This window comes from Mixophyes fleayi, chromosome 5 (genome assembly GCF_038048845.1).
Source record: "Mixophyes fleayi isolate aMixFle1 chromosome 5, aMixFle1.hap1, whole genome shotgun sequence".
NCBI classification, from domain to species: Eukaryota; Metazoa; Chordata; class Amphibia; order Anura; family Limnodynastidae; genus Mixophyes; species Mixophyes fleayi.
Genome location: NC_134406.1, coordinates 42,092,723 through 42,116,434, shown reverse-complemented (window position 1 = coordinate 42,116,434; position 23,712 = coordinate 42,092,723).

Below are 23,712 nucleotides of genomic sequence, written 5' to 3'. Positions count from 1 at the left end.
TGCTTGGCTGGAGTGGACTGTTGGTCATTTGGAGGGGGTGAGCCTCTCCTAGTGGAGTGGAAGTGTAGCTTCGACAGTAGGTTCTGGGTAACTGGATCATCTTGCCCGGCCATGTCTCCACCATAGTAGGCAGAGCTCACTTTGGTAAATTGTGTTTGGTATACCAGCTGCGTGTTTGGAGGTTGTGATTGTTGCTAGTCTGTAATTGGTAGAGTAGTGCACCACACCCAGGTCCAGGTTAGCTTGCACTGCAGAGGTCAGATAGTTCTGGAGATCTTTGCGCGTGCTTTTAGAACCTAACATATCGTAGGTGGTACAATCTACCAGAGCAGAGTTAGCCCTAGCTGTTTGGGGAGGACTATTCTGTTTCATCCCCTAGATGCTTAGTGGTGTCACTGTGAGTTGTATGACTGTGGTGAAGCCGTGAGTGACTGTCTAGGTTCTCGTGGCCCTCACACATTGAATAATGGGTTCTTGCAGAAACCTTTCAGTGGGGAACATGAAAGCCCCTGCCCCGCGGCTAGAGAAATTTCAGCAGTTAATTGCGGAGGTGACTGTCTTGTCTCTTTCTTGGTTAATATCTTATATTATTCCTGTCGTCTCCTCACCCAGGAGGAGTGTGGACCAGCGGACCTCTTAGTGAAGTAAGTATATTTTTCCCATATTCATCTCTCAGGATTTGGTGAGTACCTGGGGTACAGGGGAGGGATACTCCTTGTGTTCTGTCTTTTCCCTACAGCACTGTTATAGCAGCAGGGTGCATTCTGGCTCTATGCCACTCATGCCACTCTAGTCTGATAAAGCGCTGATAGACTTTGTTTGTCTCCTTTAGGTGTTGCCTGATGAACTTGTGACAGAATAGTAACTTTTTCTTAAGAGTTTTCTTAATAAATGCAAACAAACAACCCTACACCCGTTTGCAGCACCCGTCGTTTGCCACATTATAAATCAATTGGGAATCTTCTTTCAGCTCTCATAGTTGATGAAGAACTGATGGGTGATAGATAAAGATATAAATATTTCTACATATTCTTGTTTAAATACATTTTGCTGGAACTGTACTGATGTGGATGTCTACCAGCATGAACTACGGAGAGATGGTGGGATTGTCACCATTCCTCTTTTCTTTCAACAAAAGAGCAATTTTGTCTTCTCTTTTATATGACTTATAATTGACATGCCAATAACTACAGTTCTACAGTATATAGACACATTATTTTTTAGATTGAGTTACAATAAATTTGTACTAATGTTGTATATGCTTGTTACCAAAACCTTGTATAAATGCAACTTCTCTCTGTCCTTTATCTGTAGCATACACCTGCTGAAATGTATTACATCAAGCCATAGGTTTCTGTTTTTAGCTAGTTCAAGTAGAAGTAATTTTTAATGAATTTATATCACTCTTTATTATATAGTAACACCAATTCCGCTGTGCTGTACAGAGAATATTTGTCATTCACATCAGTGTCTGCTCCATTGTCTAAATTCCCTAACAGACACACACACACACACACACACGTTTAATTTTATCAGCAGCCAATTAACCTACCAGTATGTTCTTTGGAGTGTGGGAGGAAACCGGAGCACCCGGAGAAAACCCACGCAAACACGGGGAGAACATACAAAGTCCACACAGATAAGGCCATGGTCAGAAATCAAACTCATGACCCCAGTGCTGTGAGACAGAAGTACTAACCACTAAGCCAAAGTGCTCTCAAATCCGTCCACGCTGTTCTTCTACAAAACCTAAGCAGGCATTTTTCCAACATTCATCCATCCACACTGTTCTTCTGCAAAATTTATGGCAGTTACCTCGCTCCTCAGTTATATCAAGGTTTATATTCAACATATAACTTTTTTCAAATGAGTCATATATATTGTATACTGCACATGTCGTTACCTTGATGTTTTTTTTAACTCATTTGTGGATTAAGCAGTCTCATTTGCTCACTTGCTGATATATCTCGGATGAAATTGTATGTTCCAAAGAAATGCGTCAGCAAAGGAATATATGCCCAAGTCTACCATATATTGGACTGCTGTACACACCACTTAATAATAACCATCAGTCTGTGCTTGCAGAAGACACTGGTTCATTCTAAACATCAGAAGAGTCTGTTATACAAACTAAAAAGGTGAGATACTTCTGCCTTTTAACATATTAAATGAACACTAGTTAGGCACTTATGTTCCTAAAATGAGTGAGAAAGTACAACTTTATAACAATTAGTCTAAAAACATTAGCACACTCTTGTCCATAAAAGAGACCAATTTAATGGAGTAATAACCCCAAACTCATTATTTAGCAGACTGATATTTAAACAGTCTGCTAAAATAATGAGTTGGGGGATATTACTCCATTAAATTAGTCTCCTTTAGGGACAGAATTGTGCTAATGTGTGATATTTAAATAAGCCAATTATATTTACCGCTAACTTTGTTTCCTTGAAGGTCTCCATGGCCTCCATGGCAGCCCTAATGAATGGCTTAACCCCTTGGTCAGTTGAGCAAAGACAGGAAAAGGAAACACCTTCAGAAGGTATATAGTGAGATTCCTCCTACTATAGGTGTGTTTCAATAACTGGTGGAAAATAATGGAGCCGCCATGGAGTCCTTCAAGGAAATTAAATTAACAATATATATAATTAGCATATTTGCTCCCCAAACTTCCTGGCAACCCTAACAAATGGGTTGAACCCAAGCGGTATCAAAATATGGTGGGCTCATCAAGTAAACCAACACCAATATTGTAATGCAAATACATTTTTTTATTGATCCACTACCTGAAGAGTCTTCTCCCAAATCCACCGATGATATCACGTCAAGAAGAAATGCTCAGTAAAGGCGTGAGACGATGACCAGACTGCTATTTTTCAGAGATCATTTGCAGTGGTCTGACCTCAGCGAGCACATTCAACCACCTTGGTTGAATGTGCCCTAAAATCTCAGGCATCTCATGTCCTTTCCCTATTATAAGCCTGTACAATGACTTCTCAGATTCATTTTATGAGAGCATCTTTAGATGGGGCATGTTCTAAACAAAAGGGGTTCCCAAGGGAAGAAGTCAATCTGTATTCCTGAAATTCTTTTGTTCTAGAAAGTTAAATGGAAATTGCTATGACATGATCTAGAGTATGTAATTGTTTCTCATGGGTAGTAAGATGGTAAGTAAGCTCCTGATTAATACGAAAAATAGAAAAAACCTTAACTAAGAAAATATGATTTGTTCGCAGTACCATTTTGTCTGAATAAATATTTTAGAATGGATTCTTGCAGTTCCAGTTGGCCAGCAATCCCATTACACTTGAATCATAACAGTTCTGTGGTTCAGAAGGAAACACCTTCTAAGAACCTCCTCTTCCTGTCTGCATTAAAAAAATCTGTAACACGATCTGTAGTCTAGGACCCATTATTGAGGGGATTTGCCTATGTTTTAATGTACTTTGTCTCCTACAAAATGGCTGCCATTATTGTTCTTACTTTTGATCCTAGTGTATGAGTCCTACTTATGTTTGCCTCTAGTGTTTCTGTGACTTTAGAAGAAAAGTTATGCAGTAACAGTATGATACCTGTACTCCTCTGCGGCTTCCTGGCTGCTGAGAGTGATGTGGAGCACTGGATGAATAACTGTAACACTAATTGTGTTTGTTTTTTTCCATTGGATGTGAGGGGAGATTGATATTCAATTGTATTAATGTATTAAATGTATGCATTTTCAAGGTATTACATTATATTAATTTGGTAAGATGGTCAAGATTTATTTATTTAAAGGAGGTGCATTTTAAAAAAAAGAACCAAACATTTTTTTCTTTTATTGAGGCATGGTCAGTTTCGGGATGTTAGTCGAAACTGGTTTAACTGATTTGTGTCTACAACAAAGGATGAACTTTTTGCAAATACTGTAATAAATTGCAGACACATTTTATTTTCTGCCTAGCAACAGTACATCAATTACCTTATTGGAACTTCCCTGGCACTATAATGGCTCTCACTGGACACCAGATAAATTCTTAGAGCAAGGTATGTGAGAAGTCTTCACTTATAGCAAGCTGTACTAACAATATTCTTACAGGTATTTGGATAACTCAGGACTTGAGCTTAGAGTAGTAAGAATTTACCTTAGGTGTCATTTAGTGAAAGGCTATAGAGACTAAAAAGCAACTGGTGCACTGAGTAGTAGTACATCTAGCGGTATACAAAAGAATTACCAGTGAGCAGGGAATCAGGGACAAGCAAAAAGGTCATGGCAGGCAACGAGCGAGAAGATCCAGAGACAAAGCCAAATATCAAGATGTTCAGCAGATAGAGAATATCCAAGGACAGGCAAAGGTCATGCAACAGGTAATCAGCAGACTAATGTAACAGCATCACAGCAGGCTTCATGAATGCAGGAACAAATGCTATCACTAGCAGGAAGGTTAAGCCTCCCTGCTTTTTAAGTTAAAAAGGACCAATTAGAGCTCTTCCTAGGCACAATTAGTCCACACAGACTAATTGTTACAATTGCAGTCATGTGACCACCTATCTCCGTAAGCTGCCTAGCAACCAGTTGGGGTGGAAGAATCAGTGCAAGCCATAGCGAGTAGCAAGGTGGCTCGTAACTGGAACATGAGCAATAACCGCTCAATCCCCACCCCATCAAGAAAAGGACACCCAAAATTTTATGATTTTTTTTTCTGGAGTAGAAGTTATGATCAAAGTGGCAGAGGTCAAAGTTGTTCCAGAAGCATCCGCCAGGCTACTGCAAACTCCGGTCGGTGAGGCCAAAATGGTACAGCCGTTATTACCTCCATTGCTTCTCTCATAAGTTTTCTCAGAGAGAGGGCAATGAGAGGAAAAGGAGGGAACACATATCTTAGACGAAACACCCAAGATTTTGTCAGGTCATCTATTTCTTCTGCCCTGGAGTCTCTATGAGGGAAGAGCCAATCCATCTTGGTGTTCTGATTTCTCTCCATCAAGTCTATTAGAGGAATCCCAAACCTCTCTACCAGCAAATGGAGTACCTCGTTGTGCAATGCATAATCTCCTGGATGGTTCTGATAACGGCTGAGATAATCTGCTACACTGTTGTCCTTGTCTGCTACATAAAGTGCTGAAAGGGATATCAGATAGGTCTCTGCCCATGCCATATTTGTTGATAGCTCTACTATCATTGTTCTGTTCCTGGTGCCTCCTTGTTAGTTCATGAATGTCACCACCATTCATTTGCCGTAAATGATTTTGAGATGCCTGTAACATAGAAGAGATCAAAAGTGTTCAATTGCATGCCAAACTGCTCTTGTTTCTAGAATGTTTCTTCGCTTTCTCTCGTTCTGGTGCTATCCTAACTCATCAAGTCATGCCTGTCACCAAAAAGTAAAAAAAAATCCTTCAAATAGAATTGTGGTCAAACAATGTTTAGATTGCAGATCTGCAACCGAAGGGCAATAACCACTGAAGCCACACTCCTAGGGGTAAATGTATCAATCTGCGCATTCTGCAAGTCGCAGATATTCGGTGACTTTTCAGGCAGATTGATATCTGACAAAGGAATAGTAGTTTTGACTGACAGATTAAACTCCATCAAATCAACTGAGAGGCTTTACTACTCTGGAATGGATGCATACAATCGCATCTCTTATGACTGCATTGGTGCTTATCCAACAATGCCATTATTTATCAATCATATCTTTAATAACTCTGCACTAGAAACACTCTACACTTCTGATGATGTTCCTCAAAGAAAGCATCTTGTAAAAAGATTGAAGCTGGTGTCTCTTCTATCTCCATGGTCTTTTAATAGGTTTAAGAAGCACCTCCATTATTTCCACATTAAATGATCTGGGGTCCTCTCTTAACCCTCCTTTACTGTCAGGTGACCACTCATGCTTCCCTAGGGAATTAAAAGAGCCAAAGGTAGAGGACCCTGGTATATTATCCAGATCGAAACACACCTGTGACACCTGTGTTAATATTTGACAAGCATACAGATTTTCTTTTGTAGCATAAGCTTTCATAATCCAATTTACTAAATCAATAAACTTTTAATGACGTTGCACTTGGTCATCCCTTGTTTCAGGAAAAAAGTCCACACATAAGACCCCTTCATAGTCAACAGCTGGTCCCTTGCCACATGCTTGACAAATATGAATATGAGTTTTGTTATTCTTCTTTTGTACCAAGGGGTCTGAAAAGCTACTGAGAAAAAAAAAAAAGAACCTAACTATTTTAAATCATAGAAGTAAATGCACCCCTGACTATGTTCTCTTTGGCTTTTTTGGGGCTCCTGGTCCATCATTGCAGGCTTCGATAATTCCCACAGTGGTGCATTATGGGGAAGCTGAACTTGATCTCTAGCTGTGCAGCCCTAATCCAAAAATTATGCCAGACACCAACTGGCACCTCCTTCATACTCCTCTATATTGTACACAAGGAATAGTATACCCTGTGCTTGCACCCCTGTTCAGATTAGCAATCCTTCCAGAGTGACACCGGAACCCTCTAAATCTGTCAGAACTTTTTAGGTGAGCCCAGATAATAACCAACAATCAAACCTCTCTACCTCATCACTGGCTACTCAGCTGAAGACACAGGGAAGGAGACACCTAAGGAAAGAGGAATCACACTTTATATACATCCTGTCTCTACTCAGCTGACCAAAGAGTTAAACCATTCGTAAGGTCTGCCAGAGAGTCCAAGGGAGAAAAATCATTTATTGGATCTGCATTTGTCTGGAACCTCTGTCCGTAAAAGGAATTACATAATGTTGGTGTGATACTTAAAAAATCTGTGCACAGAACATACATGCAGAGGTTCATGATTATCGTGACTCTTCTCATCAATGCTACTATTTATATTTATATGGCTGTATTTTAAAAAATCACTGAAATTATTTTATAATAAAAAGGATCATAATATTTGAATAATTGGTTATTACTGATTATATAAATATATGTTTTGTTGTATGAGAGGGATCTATAGTGCTGCCTAAGGTTGAAGAGTACAGATCTCCTGTGTGAGCAGCTTTTGTCTCTTCTTCTTCCACCCATCCACTCTATACTAATCTATTTATCCCTATAATCATTTTTTTTAAAACTGCTGTAACATATATCATCATCAGCTATTTATATAGCACCACTAATTCCGCAGCGCTGTACAGAGAACTCACTCACATCAGTCCCTACCCCAATAGAGCTTACAGTCTAAATTCCCTAACACACACATACACTAACCGAGAGAGACTAAGGTCAATTTATTAGCAGCCAATTAATCTGCTAGCATTTTTTTGGAGTGTTGAAGGATACCGGAGCACCCGGAGGAAACCCACGCAAACACGGGGAGAACATACAAACTCCACACAGATAAGGCCATGGTCAGGAATTGAACTCATGACCCCAGTGCTATCTAAGCCACCATGTTGCCCTATGAATAGATAGTGCTGCTGGCGTCATCATCATCAGGATGTATCTTTATTCCAGATATACGCAAAAGCCTAATCAGATCACACCTCTAGAGGGCGTGCTCTATATACGTGTACACATCTGTCCCATACTCAACTAATGCTTGTCTGCCTCCGTTCCGCCTCTCCTGGATAAGGAGCTGCAAGTCTAAGATACACTTATTTCTACATAAGAACGCATTTTGGTATGTACGTGCAGTGCAAAAATACTAATGTTTTTGACCACACAAAGTGGTTTATTTCTTACTCTAAATGATGCTTAAATAGCGCAATAGGCACTATGTCAAAATGTCTTATCCAAAAAGTTACATGTTCTCTTCAAAGGAACAAACTGTTAACCTTTTACTTGATATTTATCTATTTACAATTTCCAGCTATTGACAAAAATCAGACTCCTCACATGTCATCACATCAAATAGGCGCTGAGGTCTCACAGTGAGAGAAAAGGTCATTAAATATCCGGAGAACACAGTGATTATTGACCCCCATCTCTGCAGAGCAATTTAAAGGTAATAATTAAATAACTGATTAAGTGGAGGGCTGCTTATCTAATATAAAGAGAAGTCAATAACCTGGAAACAGATTGTCTAGATTTTTATCGCTTGTAGCAGCAGCTCTTTATCTGCCAGGAGACAGCTTTCAGAAATCAGCAAACTCCAGTACATTGTGCTAATGCTTCACAGAACCCCTTGGATAGCAGTGAATTATATCCTGTTGTTATTCTTTCTTAACAACTTCATCTCATGTTTTAGATGAGCAACTGTTATGGAGTTCTAAGAAATGACCTTTAAGTGAACCTCAGTTATGCAAAGACTATAAAAGGCTCAGTTATTTTCAATTTGATATCAGAGCCGCTATAAAATATCAGATGATTTTGGGACAAAGGATCTATAAGTTTTCTAGGCCACATCAATGGTCCTACATGCTGCATAGTTATATAGTAGGGGTACAATATAGACCAAGGGGTATATTAACTAAACTGCGGGTTTGAAAAAAGTGGAGATGTTGCCTATAGCAACCAATCAGATTCTAGCTTTCATTTATTTAGTGCATCCTACAATATGGCAGCTAGAATCTGATTGGTTGCTATAGGCAACATCTCCACTTTTTCAAAACCGCAGTGTAGTAAATATACCCCCAAGTGTTATTGACCTTTATTTACATAGCACTAGCATATTATGCAGCGAGCACTGGGACAGCAAACGTGTTACTCTGTCCTCTACATTGCAGCTTTACAATGTGGCCTAGTCCTACTTAAACTCTTAGTTTACACCAATTGCAATGATATGGGTTTTTCTTAATTCCTCTCCACCTCCACATCATAATTTTCGGCATTGTCACATGCAACCCTGTCCTCACTCAACCGAGTAGACTGGTCACTGCACCCCAAAGATCAGCACACTCATGTCCTGAAATCATCTGTGCTTCTGTGAACATTCTGATGATCTGATTGGTTCCAGCTTGTTCTAGCCCCACATCTTCACAATGTAGTATATATGGATGAGCAGGAGATGGAGAATTATAACAACATACTATGATCCTAGTCAAATTCTCCTTAAAAATGAAAGTGGATCTTACGTTGGTTAAAGATAGACTGACACTTTGAGTTAGTGTAAATTAATGGAACTGGCCAACCAGTTTGTTCACAGAAATAGGAGAATAGTTTTCAAGTGAGGTAGGTTAGAGGAAAGGTCGAGGGTATGATAACTACCATTTGTTTGGGTTTTAAAAATCCAAAGGCTGAATATAGTATCAATGGCAAAAAAGGCAACTCCTGAGGAGGAAAGAGATCTCGGATTCTCTAATTCAGGTGACTTACATGTAGGCAGAGAATATACAGCAAAGTAATGGGGAAGGCCATTTGGATGCTTGGTTACATAGAATGAGGAATTAGGACCAGAAAGAGAGTGGTGTAGTTGCCACTATAGATGTCATGGTGCCTGTAATCCTGTGCTCAGTTATACAAGCTATATCTCCAGGACACAAATAATTTAGAAGCTATGCAGAGAAGCCCTACTGAAATGGTGCTTGGTTTACATCACAAAACTTACCAGGAAAAACATGAGGACAGATTCAGCTTGCCTTGTGCGTAGTTTCTACCGTATTCAAATCCAAGCGGATCTCGAGATCTTTAGTATTGAATCTGGGTGCAAGTACGCCCTGCCTGAACAATACTCGCCTTACGTAGACATACAGAGCAGACAGTAAGCATGTGTCAGTAAAATGAAACAACACATCAGAACAAATAAAAATGTTTTAACACAAAATAAAAGAACAACGGAGTATAATCATTTACAGAAATATATATATTTTAATATAATTTGTTTTTTAACATTAAGTACATAAATAAAGATGCTTTCAAATGCTTTCAGTTGCATAGAGTTATTCTGTGATAACTAGTGAGTAGGACACATACTTGTACTATTTAATTCAAAACTTTGCTGTGTCCATTATCACTATCAGTCGGCATTTACACCTTACCTGTAGTGGGTGCAAAAGATACGGCTGAAACCAAACGTACTTATGAGAAACACAGGAGTTAAATCGGACGCATCTGCATCGGGTGCGCCCTCACTGTACATGGCCTATGTTAGTCTTCTCCTTTCCTCCCGCGCTCAGCCTCTCCAGTAGTAGGCAGTAGTAAGGGACATTCACATTTGGACATGAATTTCATGCAATTGCGTTCATTGGTGTAACGTCTGTTTCCAGGCATGTGCAGAGCTATTTCAAGCAAGATACATTACACCAATGGACATGAATCAGGCCCACGTTGTATAGCTTGGAGCAGAGAGGGGGTATTTGATAGCAGCCGTAAAATATATCAAGGGTTATAGCAAGGTGCAGGGGAAAAGAACTCTACATAGGAAGAAAAGTAAAAGAAGTAAGAATTACTTCTCTGAAAAGACAGTAGATGGTGGAATTCCAACAATGGTGATGAAGGGTAATACAGTAAGGGGCGATTTAAACATACATGAATAGACATAAGGCTATGTCCTAAATCTGAAATTGTTTAGGATGAAATAAGTTCTGAGGTTTATAGGAATAAAAAAAGGGCAAACTAGATGTTGCTTGGTTTTTATATGCTATTAAATTCTGTTTTTATGAAAACTGGAGTGCAAGAAGGGTGTGACCACATTGTCTAAACAATAATATATTAATTCTCTATACTCATCAAAGACATATTGATGCTATTCTAGCTTCTTCAAGCTATTCTCTGTATTAAAAACAGGAAATATAAGTTCCACATATTACACATGTTGTAGCTCTCCTCTCTTTACAACTTGTGTCAGGTTATTCCCTAGATGCCTAATAGCTGCTTGTGCTTGGGGAGTAGTAGCTTTGTCTTTACATTAAACATACAGTATTAAACATTTTATGTCCCCTTGTACAGTTAAACAACCTTCCAACGATCTGTAAAATCAGGAACACTTTCAAATATATCTACCCTCCAAAAGATCATCTTCCATATATATATATATATACATAAAATAAGAAGTTTAGTTGTTTGTAGGCGAATATCTTCAACACCCCTGCACCGTTTGTGATAAAACCAAAGTGAGGTGGTTCAGTTGGATCCTGGCCAGGTTTTAAGGGGATTAGGGTCCTGGCTGGACCTCTCATTGGTGTATGTTGAGCAAAACTTTGACTAGGGGAGCCTGTTCTGAGCCTTTCACTGGATGGATTTCGGTAACATATATCTATAGCTATATATATCAGTACATCAGTAATTTAAATAAACACATTAATATGGCACTTTACTCAATGTGCAGCATCGTCAGTATAAAAAGGGCCCACTACCCCTTAGATATGAGTGCTATAAACATAAAAGTATATACATACATAAAGTGCTCACTTTCTAACATGAAAGGTAATTCCAAAAATTTCTACTTGAGTAGGAACAAAATTTATTTTCTTTTTTAAAAGCAGGAATTCTTTCTTGAATGGTTCTGTCACAGTTGGCTATACTGGAAATAGATCCCTAGGCTCTGCTGAACATAGCTAGGCCAACCCACGGGCGCGTAGTCTAACAGGTAGGTGGTTTTCACTGCAAGGAATTATGGTCTTAGCAGCACCAAACCTGCAGGTCGCGGTCCCGTGAGTGAGTGAACAGCAGAACGATGTGGAGGAGCCAGGTGATGCAGAAAGTAACTGTGGTCCACAGCTGATGAGTCACAGGAGTAGTAGGTGCTCTGCAAGGTAGCGGTGAGAGAACTGAAGCTGTCACAATGGTGTACTCAGGAGTTGGTAATAGAGATACTGGAGCAGCGGTAGTTTGACACAGGCCACGAGCTGAGAGCAGACTGAAGTAGCGGAGGTAACTCGGGGCAACAGCTGATGAGTCACAGACATAGTAGCGGCTCTGAGAGGTAGCAATGAGAGAACCAAGGCTGTCGTGATGAAATACTCTGGAGATGGTAATAGAGGTACTGGAGCAGCGATAGTTCAACACAGGCCACGAGCTGAGAGCAGACTGAAGTAGCGGAGGTAACTCGGGACAACAGCTGATGAGTCACAGACGTAGTAGCGGCTCTGAGAGGTAGCAATGAGAGAACCAAGGCTGTCGTGATGAAATACTCTGGAGATGGTAATAGAGGTACTGGAGCAGCGATAGTTCAACACAGGCCACGAGCTGAGAGCAGACTGAAGTAGCGGAGGTAACTCGGGACAACAGCTGATGAGTCACAGACGTAGTAGCGGCTCTGAGAGGTAGCAATGAGTGAACTGAGGCTGTCACGATGAAGTACTCTGGAGATGGTAATAGAGATACTGGAGCAGCGATAGTTCAACACAGGCCACAAGCTGAGAGCAGAGTGAAGTGCACGCAATCCACAAGGAGAACAGGAACCAGAACCACAGGCTGCAGGAAGTGAGCTTGAAGAACAGGCAACAGACAGGTGAATCCAAGAGGTTTAAATAGTGCTCCAATAACACTTAGCCAATGAAAAAGAGGGAGGAGGTCCTGAAGTGCAACAGACCTTGCACCTTGTAGATGAATGAATGAAGTGAGCCTGACGCTAGAACATGCCAGTTTCCAGATCAATGAGATGCAGGTAACGAGACAGATACCCGTTTGCAGGACCGGAAAGTGACATGTTCTATCAAATTCATTGAACCTTAAATCCAAACTCACAAAAATCCTTCCATAGTGCAATATGTCCCACATATTACAATAAAACCACAAAAGTCCCTCCAAAGACACACTTCCTTTAATCCTTTCTCTCCACCGTGAATTGTGAAACTTGGAAACGTTTCACCGGTGCTCTTCAAACTCCCATAAGAATCATGCTTACATCATGTCTGATGTTAAAGAGCCGTCAATCAATAGCCTCTCATCATTTCATGGGTATTCTTCCATCTAGTGGCTCCACCAATCCACAATAAAAAATGGAAAAAAATATGGTGCATTACCTTTTATTTATACATATAATAAAATATTGCCACTCAAACATAAGTAAAACTCTTGTAATGACTGGACTCGTACCGGATACTATTGAAGGAGTAGCGTTCAAACATAGAATGGACATATGACCCACTTCTTCCTTGAATCTCGTGCTCCATGAATAGTCCAGCTGGATCAAACTCAAAAACCACAAACGCGTTTCGACTCTAAACACTTGAGACTTTATCAAGGTTATTAATCCAATTGCTCTTGCCGGCTTTTATGCTCCCTCCATCCTTCAACTCCCTTCCTGTGGAAACGAGGCTTGGGAGTTCACCCCTACATCACTTCCTGTTTCCAACCGGAAGTTTCAATAAAGTTTTCCGGTATACATAACTCGAAACTGAGGCTTGAATAGGATGCCTCCAACGGTCTCCATATTTAACACCATATACAACTTCGGTAATAACTCAATTTCTTTTTTCAATAAAAACTGTATAATAATCACATAGCAATCCAACATTTGGTATTTACAAATATGTTGAGTATGATATGATCAAAATACACAAATAAAATCAATAATTACAAACATATTATTAAAACATCAAAAACATTTAAAATTGCATAGCACTATATTCTTTCTTGATTGGAGCTCAAATTCATGCAAGAAAGGAAACAAATGAAACAAATATTATCCCTAATTGTAAACATATATCCCCACATCTTTCCAAGAAAACTTATGTGTCATGGATCACAATTAAGATGACATATTATTCTAAAAGGGGCTAAATGCCATCTCAAAGATCTAAAAACTTTTAACCTATGGCAACCCATTCCATGAACCATTTTAGCTCAAAATCCAAATTCAATCTTCTAGGAGCTAAAGTCTTTAATAGAAAAATCCATTTCATCTCCGCTTTAGAGAGAGAACCTACAATATCTTTATTTCTCCAACTATTTTCTATTGTCTGAATTCCTCAAAATTGTTTAATATGAACTGGATTGCAAGCATGGACTTCCTTAAAGTGATTGGATAATGAATGTTTTTCAAACCCTTTTGCTTTATTATACACATGTTCCCTTAGTCTAATTTTTAAAGGGCGTGTGGTCCTACCTACATAAAATTTCCCACAAACACATTCTATTACATATACCACGTTGCTGGTGTTACAAGTAATGAATTGCTCTATCTTAAGATCATAGCCAATAATATAAAGATGTGTTGTCTTACCCATATTAGAATTGCATGTTTTGCAAGTCATACAAGTTCCACATCTGTGGAAACCCACTGTTCTAATGGATTTCCTCAAAACCTCAGGCAGAATGCTCCTTACCAATTTATCTTTCAAATTAGGGGCCTTCCTATAAATAAAAACAGGTGTATCTGGAATAAGACACCCTATGACACTATCTTTTCTCAAAATCTCCCAAATATTTCTTGAAAATCTTCTCAACATTCTTGAATCCCTTACTATACTGGTATCTGAAAGCCCAGTCAAATTTCTTCGATTGTGTACCATTATGTTCCCTATTAGTAAATAGCAGATCATTTCTATCTGCCTTGTTTTTTTCTTCTGCTTCATCTACTAATTTCTTTCCATATCTTTCAAAATTAAATCAGATTTCATACTGCGAACTTGTTCAGTGAACACATGTTCCTCCGTACAATTCCGCTTTATCCTCTTCATCTGTCCAAAGGGTATATTATCTAACCATAGATGATGACGATTGCTATCATGGTGAATGTAACTAATTATATCCGTAGGTTTCCTAAAAGTCTTGGTTTGCAGACCACTTTCATTAATGTATACTGTAATATCCCAAAAATTAACATTAACCCTGCTGTATTCAAAAGTAAGTTCAATATGACAAATATTTTCATTCAAATGAGAACAAAATTTCTGAAGGTCCTCTTCACTCCCTCTCCAGATGAAAAAAATGTCATCTATGTACCGGTACCAGGCCACCAGGCTCGCCCCAAAACCATGCCCCTCCCACACCCATGACTCCTCCCATTGGGACATGAAAAAGTTAGCATAGCTTTTTCTTTGGAAAAAGAAATGAAATTTGAGAAATACCTCTGTGTGAGAAAGTGAGCGCTTTATGTACCTATATTTTTTTTGTTTATAACACAAATATCTTTGACACCCCTTCACTGATTGGGATGACACCAATGCAAGGTGGTCCGGTTGGTTCCTGGCCAGGTTTTAGGATTGGGGTCCCGGTCAGACCTCCTGTTGGTGTATGCCGAGAAGAACTTTGACCCAGGGAGCCTGTTTTGGGCCTTTTACTGGATGGATTTGGATAACATTTAATATAAATACAAAAACAACACTGAGCAGCCACCTCCTGGGTGTGTTGAAAGAGCTGTTAAGCTGCTAATTATTTTTCAAATGTTGACAGTTGTATCCAACTCATTGATAACTTAATAACTTGAAGATTTAATCCCGGGCAACGCCGGGTATTTCAGCTAGGTTAAATAGCTAATCCCAAAAAACAAAATGATGCTTTTGCAGACCGTGTGCACTGTGCCATTCGTGTAGCTGTGAGACACAATGCCTCTGCCCATATCTGCTCATCATCAGGCGCGGGCTGGCAGATGTCAGCCCGGGGGGGCTCACGCCGCACAGTCGGCCGCGTCATTGATGACAGATATGCAGCACATTTTATTGCTTCCGGGGGGTGGCCGGCCCTAATAGCTGTAATTCTTAGCGGCCTGGGGGGCCGATGCCCCCCTGCCCCCCGGCCCAGCCCGCCCCTGCTCATCATCCCGCAAAAGGTTTGAATAATCCACAGGCAGGTGCTTGTGATGTGATAAGTTGGCATTTTATGCAGTAAATCCAGTTATTTAGGATTTTGACTGCTGTTTTATCTCTGCTGTATACCTTTTGAGCCACACAACTTTACAATTTCAATCAGTAATATGAGTCTGGTTTAAATGACTTTATTGTCAGTCCTTTTCCTGAGCAAAAAATGTGATTATCTATCCTCCACAGGAGACTTTAATTATCCTGTTCAGAATTGGTTAAATTGTCACCAATTGTCCTTTTGAGATAGATAATTGGAAAGCAGCACACTGGGACCTTGGAATTCATTTTGATGAGGGTTCTGTTTGTGTGGAGTTTGTATGTTCCTCCTTCTTCCTATGTTTGTTTGTGTTTCTCCAGGTTAGTTCATTTTCATGTCATACTACAAATGCCTGTGTTAGCAAGTAAGGGAAGGGTGTGGTTTAGATTATAAATTCCACCGGGGCTGGTTTAATGTGAATTAAACAACCTCCTCTGATCAAATAGCACTCTGTAATGTGTTGCTATAGAAATAAAGGATAATAATAGTAACAATAATAATAATAATAATAATAATAAGTTTCTGGTGTGGGTTTCTAAGGCTTAACTTCCCCAGAGCTCTAAATTCCTGGCTTCACCATACTGACCAGATTATTCCAATCTTCAAATAATAATACATACAGCAATATGCAATAGATATACACAGGGAATGAGATATATAAAATGTCAAAGTTCACGCATTAACTGTTATTTATAAATGCTCCACAGGGTAACTACATTGCTCCTTGCACCATGACTCTCCTCCGGTCCTGCAGCTCCTTTGTTAGGATATACCCGATTTCCTCATGGGCTAGAAGTAATATCACAGCAATATGTGCAAGGATAATAGCGATAAACTACATTTCATAGTTCATTGCAAAGATGCACCAACAGCAACACTAAACACTGTGCTCCTCATTTACAGCTATAAGCAAATTCAACTAGAGGGTAAAAATGGTTCTCAGTATTTTACATGAGGTGCTTTGTGTATATTAAACATTTGTTGCACTGCCCATGCGCACAACCTGAGGCGGTGTCTCAGCCATACAGATCTGGCTCATGCACCCCCTTGCAGTTTGAGAGGCAGATCAGAGGCGATCACCTGCAAGTGGAGTACAGTTGAAGCTTGGAGATGCTTTTTTCTTGGACCCTCTGAGAAGTGTCAGTATTCTGGTTTCCATTTGTCTTTGAAAACATTACTTGCAACGCCTAAATTATGTGCCTACACAAGATGCGTGCAAAGTATGTGCCTTTGAAATTTGCATAGCATTTATGCTCTATATTTAAGGTTGTATGTCTCATACTCAAGCTCCACCCCTGTTCACTTACAATGCAGATCTGCTAAAAAGAAGACCAGAGCTGACCTCAGCCACATTTGAGGTGGTTGAGGTTTTTGACTCACAGAGGAGAAAAGAGTGTAGCACACACACTGCATGGTAATTATTACACTACCATGCGTGCTCGCCATCGCCCTGAACAGATTCTTTCCCTGGGCACACCCCCTGGAGGCCAGTGGGGCAATAAAGAGAAGGCAAATATGAAGGGAAAATTATAAATGTGCGTTCACTGCAGAGCCGAGATGTGTATGAATGAATTTAGTTGGCCTTGAGGGGTCAAAAAGCAAACATCCAATCAGTAGAGTTTTCACACACCCCAACCAATCAGATCAACCCAGCGTCATCAAGCTCCCTATCCACATCACGAGGCTGGCCTGGATGGTCTCTTGGAAACCTACATGTAGCCTACAGGGTAAAAGAACTGGTTCTGTTCAATTGGTTAATACTAAAAACAGGGAAATTTTCATGGACAAATAAAATCCATCAACAAATCTTTAAAACGTGGGACTGTCCCTGCCAATCAGATACTTATAACAATGCACAATTATTTGCGTTTATCATTTACAAGATGTGAAGCACCATTCAACCATTTAGATTTGAATTGCCTAGACATGTATTCACACAGTTATTGCTAGTAATAGGCCCGTGTCACAAGGGCATTTTAGAATTCTGGAACAATATCTGAAAGATTAAGTGGCCAAGAAGACCAAACATTTGATAAATAAAAGAAAAAAAGAGAGATGGATGGCTTCTTCTAAAATATAATGTAAATTTATTTCTAATCGAGTTAAAAGATAAAAAATACAAATAAAATATACAGATCATATAAGGATAATATTAGAATATATCACGTCAATAGTGAATATTAGAGACATCACACTCCACGTTAATAATACTATGCATGTCTAGTAACAAACGACCAATCATAAGAATACAAGTTGTTAGACTCTATAATGAATGTGCAAATAATTTAAGGTAGATATAAACTGTGTGTGTGGCCAGTACACTCTGTATACTAATCTTAGAGTTCTTTAAAAGTCTAAGGGGCATATTCAATTGTTGAATATCCCCGCGGCCAACAAGTGAATATGCCCTTTATAGTTTACCAAAATTACCAGCGATAAAAGTACTTATGTCAATGAAAAAGAAAAGGGTGGTCCCTAGAGTCTCACCCCTCTCGTGGCACCTGGCGTTTATAATGGATGAGCATTCAGATAATGTTCCTCTATAAGGAGCATAAAAAAATCAGGTATGCACCCTACACCTCATGAGGGTGTATCCTTACTTGTGCACAATGTAGACATCCAGGCTGCTAGGGAAGAAGAGATCCCCGATAAAACAACAGAAAAGTTTCAGTCTCCGTCTTGTGCGCTCCAGTGTAATAAGTATTAATGGTGCACTCCGATATGTCAGGTGATATTAAGGCTGGTAGACTCAAATAATTGGAATCCTGGTAATATCTATGTAAGTACAAAATCAGGTCTATAGTTGAAGTGGGTCTGCAGTTACAGGCATGCAACAAGATATTCCATGATGCGTTTCATTGGCACTAAGGCTGACTTTTTCAGTTTTAGAATTCTGCACTTTTACAGACAATTCTTGTATGAACACAGTACACTAGATTAAATAAATTACCATTTACCAACATAAAAAGTGTAAGCAGTTTAATAAGAGATTTAATAAGAGATTGTAAGCTTGCGAGCAGGGTTCTCTTACCTCTCTGTCTGTATGTATTACCCAGTATTGTTTTATTATTGTTTGTTCCCAATTGTAAAGCGCTACGGAATTTGCTGGCGCTATATAAATAAATGATGATGATGATATGAATATGAGACGTGACGTTTGGTAATAATTAATCTCATTGGACCCGATTTATTAAGGAAAGGAAAGCAAAAAAAAAAATAGTATCTTTTTACCTTGGCAAAACCATGTTGCATTGAAGGGGGAGGTAAATTTAAAATTAAAAAGATTTATAGTTGGAATAGTACATGTCCTAGATTATTTTAAATGTCAATGTAAACATAAAGCTATCAAGTATTTGTGTCCTACATAAAAAAACAGCCAATATTTTTTTTATGTGCAAAATAATAAACTAATTTGCACCCCTCGCGTTGCAACATGGTTTTGCCAAGGTGCAAAGGTACGCATTTTTTTGCTTTACTTTCCTTAATGAATCAGGCCCATTATGTTTATTTCATTATTTTTCATTTTAAAAGAAATAATTCACAGGACAATAGAAGGTGCTGGGGCAATGCAATACAGAGTACAATTGCAGGGAAAAAAAATTGCCTGTAGAGTACACTGCTACACCATGTACAGTATGATATATTGTTCAGGCTGAAAGAGGAGAGTGATAACTGCAGCAAGCAGCACACTATTGCCATGTGTTTAAAAAAAAAACAATGTTAAGCGGTTGATATTTTACACACTACACTGTAACCCAGTACAATGTATTGTATTATGGTAGTTTTCTCTGTTGGCAAATGTTTTTCATCAGTGTATTGTATTGTAGTGGAGCCCTCTAGTGGCCTGTGTGATAACTTTATAAAAGTAGAATGATGTATGAGATATGATGTGATGGAGTGTCATGAAATGTCATTCCTCATACTCCTCACATGTCACTCTTCACACTTATCTGCCTCTGACAACGGATGATGTACAGATTTGTTTGTTTATTTGACAACCTATAATATAACACGCTCCATACTGACTCACCAGCTACCGCGTTTCCATCCAAAATGTTCCTTATTTGGTCCGGTAGATAGATCTGAATGGATAAACTGTCTCACGAACATGTAATGTAACTCTTACTTTAATATTTATAATAGTATATATACTGTTCACTGATTATGGGTTTTAGAACTCATGAGCACTTTGTTTAGAGTTGAACGCAATTTGCAGCCCGAATGTACACATTAAATGTGGCCGGCAGAATTTGCGCTCTTACTTGGGTATGTTGGTTATAAATCTTACAACAATGTAGAATGCACATTATTTATTTGAATGAAAACAAAGCTAAATGTTGTGCTTGAAAGTATGAATGACCTTAGTGATGTCTATAATTTCAAATTAATTCACAGGCTGTATTCTTATGAATATTAGTCAATCCCACAAACTGTCTGCCTCAACTGCATGTAGGCTTAATCGTAGAAGATAAAGACAATGTCCAACTCTGTAATTCACCAGTCCGTGATGCTTCCAGTATATATGTGTATATATATATATATATATATATATATATATATTCTCAAAATCCTTCTTTTCACAGATTCAGGTGCAGAATATGCTGGCGTTATATAAATGGAATATAATTGTAGCCTCAACCTCATTTCTGAGCTTTTTATATACATTTATTCTGCAATATATACCTATGTGGAGATGCTGAATTTGATGAAATGTCACTTTTCTTAATAAATGACTGGAGCTACACACTCACTCACACCCCAGATGGGCATCCTTACACACACTCTAATCTACATTTACAGTAATATTAGAAACCACAGGCGTTACAGGTGTTGGACTGAAGTCTACTCTAATACTCTATTGCTGGCACACACACTAAATAATCCTGTCTGCACAAACACTTTGAACTTGCCACCCCACTATCTTTGGCATGAATTATTGTATCCAGATGGCTGGTTTATAAAATCAAAAATGAGCTTGAATGTTACTGGGCGGTAGATCCTCTTCATCCACATAAATACGCACCTAAACAGCTTGTGGGTGAGAGGGCAGCGGGAGCTAGATTCAGGAATGCACAACGTATTAAAATTGAATAATCAAATCTGACAATGAATTAATGTATTGACTTCTATTCCTTCCTAGATCAGATCAACACTACTGTCGTTTGTGTCTACAGATGTCTCCACAGTAACACCTTAATAGATTTTATTCCATCATTGTATTCTGAAAACAAAAATCCATTTTTCAGAATTATGGAAGAAAACAGGTTTGTAGAATGAATTATTTGTGTTAAAGGACTTCTAAACACTGTCCCAAAACATCTAGCACTCCGCCAGAAGTCCTGCTGGGGAAACACAGTGGAAGAACAGCCTCCGTCCAGTGGTACATGTTACATGTTCCCACTACCGCACATACATCCAATGACAGCTTGCTTTAGCTCCTGAAGAACCAGTTGCTGGGAAATTTGGTTCCCCCACCTGTATCTCAGCTCCCTTTTTATGAATGCTGGTTTAAATTTTTTAATAAAATCACATTTTTAAACACTGTCATTAGGGCAGGGGCAAACGCAGGATTTGTAGAGGGGGGTTTTCACACCATGCCGCTAGTGGGCGTGACAAGCATACATGGGGGCGTGGCTATAATATTAGACATTGCTTGGCTGCTCTCCAATTCTCCCTATCCACATAATATACATGGGCAATGCTGTGTGGACTACTGTTAGGTGCACACAGCACTCTCTTTTCAAGCAGAGCCGTGTGAAGTGGGGGCAGGGCCCAGCCACCTCAATTATAAAGTGCCTGAGGCTTGGAGGGGGGTTTCCAGGCAATAGGAACCCCCCTCAGTTTGCCTATGTAGGGATAGAGACAGGGTTTCAATTTTTCGAAAGAGTAAATCTAGTCCTATCCCAATCCTGCTCTAACCTTACACCCTAAGCCCAAGATTGAACACATCCCAAAACTGCAGTCAAATTTCCAATCCTAAACCTTAAGTGAATCCCTACCCCTAATCCTAATGACAGTATTTAAAAATATAAACCAGAACCCCCATTCACAGCTATTTTGCCAGGCACAATTGGGAGAATCCACAGTAATGTGTATACTGAATGTCCTGTAATACCAAGATCAAAATCAGAGGTTGTGTAATTGTAGCCATAGGCAAAATCATGGAGAATGTATCATGTATGTGTATGTTTTACACGTGTACTTATTTTTCCCTTATACAATGCAGATAAACCAATAAGATATTTATTTCTGTGTGCTACAAAACAAAATCTCTGTATGCCCTAGACATATAAGTTACCCGTGTAACCAAGAAAACACAGGCTTTTCACAAATTCATATTCCATGTATTTACTATAAGTATTGAACATTCAGTATATAGAATAAACATTGTCTATATGCTGCTACGGAAATGTCTACAAATCACACAGCCCTGCCAACAGTCACTGTCATTGCTTGTACAGTGCTAGATATGGCAGTATAACAACTTTGCTGTTTGTTTTAGAGGGGCAATTTCCAGGAGCTGTAAACACCCTGCCTCTATGCACGCTTACCTATGCATCCTTACTTAAGCTGCTTAATCTGACATCAAAAAAACTACTACTTACATATGTAGCAGATGCTTGTACCAGCCACATATAGTTTCTAGAACCAGTTTGTCGAGTACATGCAAACAGTTGCTGGACTTCCTTGAATCAAGGTAAATTTCAGAAAGCCGAACTGGTTTGATCATGGTCTGTGTGTATTTTAGGGGATTTAGATTGTAAGCTCCAATGGGGCAGGGACTGATGTGAATGAATAGTGGCGCTATATAAATAGATGATGATGATCATCATCATGACTGAGCTGGCTCAAATACGTTCAAGCTTAAATCACAGCAGTGATCACAGTGCGATTAAAAGCGGTGGTAGTCAGCATATCGATGCTGACTACCTTGACAAGACTTACCCCGAGATCTTGAGTCCGAACGCCTCTTTCCTGACAAGTATCGATGGCGACTGTTCTGCAAAGCGACTTCAACCAATCCTGATGAAGGAAAAAGCCGGCGCTTGTGTTTTGAACACGATTAGTGAACGCGAACTGCTGACAAGAACTGTAAATGGCTATTGTGAGCCGCAAATTTCAAACCAAAAATTTAACTCAGGTTCTATTAATAATTGCACCATGGACATGTTTGTAGTCATTGAACTGGTAAAATGTTATAGATTTCCAAACCGGTTCAAAATATTTAAGCATCGCTACATTTGCACACGATGTACAGTTAAGTATGTATGATTACAGAGCGATATTTTATCCATACTTGCCCACTCTCCCCAAATGTCTTCCAAGTAGGTCTCCCGGACTCCCGGGAGAGTAGACAATTCTCCTGTCCACTTCACTAGGAAGAGGGCAGGATGTAAGCCTTCGTGACACAACTCGTGGGGAATTGCATCATTTTGGCCCTGCCCGCCGTGACAGAATGTCTTGTTATGCCCCCTTCCACCCTCCCATCACGCCCCCCTCCGGATCTCCCAGAATTAAAAAGCAAAGTCATTCTTCTCTCAATCCTCCGTGTATTATTGTAGTGATAGGAGGAGGTCTGAATTTTACGGATGACTATTTTTTTCTAAGTCATTGGTGAACATTTCAGTTTTTACTGACTAAATAAATTTACTAACAGTTGGCATCTGTCTATTTGCAGCTGTAATACTATACAGCTTCACTATTGCTAACTGTATAACTCTGGAATTGCCAGAGCTCCTACGTTCTCTCTTAACCAGGCTCCTTGAGTTCTATTGGAATAACTGTGACGGCACAAGGCACTACAATCCTATGAAATTGTATATTATTTCAATAATGGTAGAAAAATGCAAAAAAACACAACAGTACAATAAAGTACAAGTCGTCTGCTAGGTAAAACTAAACACCCCTCTTTAATGTATAAAACTAGCAGATAGCTCCTTGTTGAGATTCTAATACAGATTCTAGCCAAATACAACACATATCACAATGAAATTTAAAATTAATATATTCAATTGTGTTTCTTTAGAGTCGTATTTTTCTT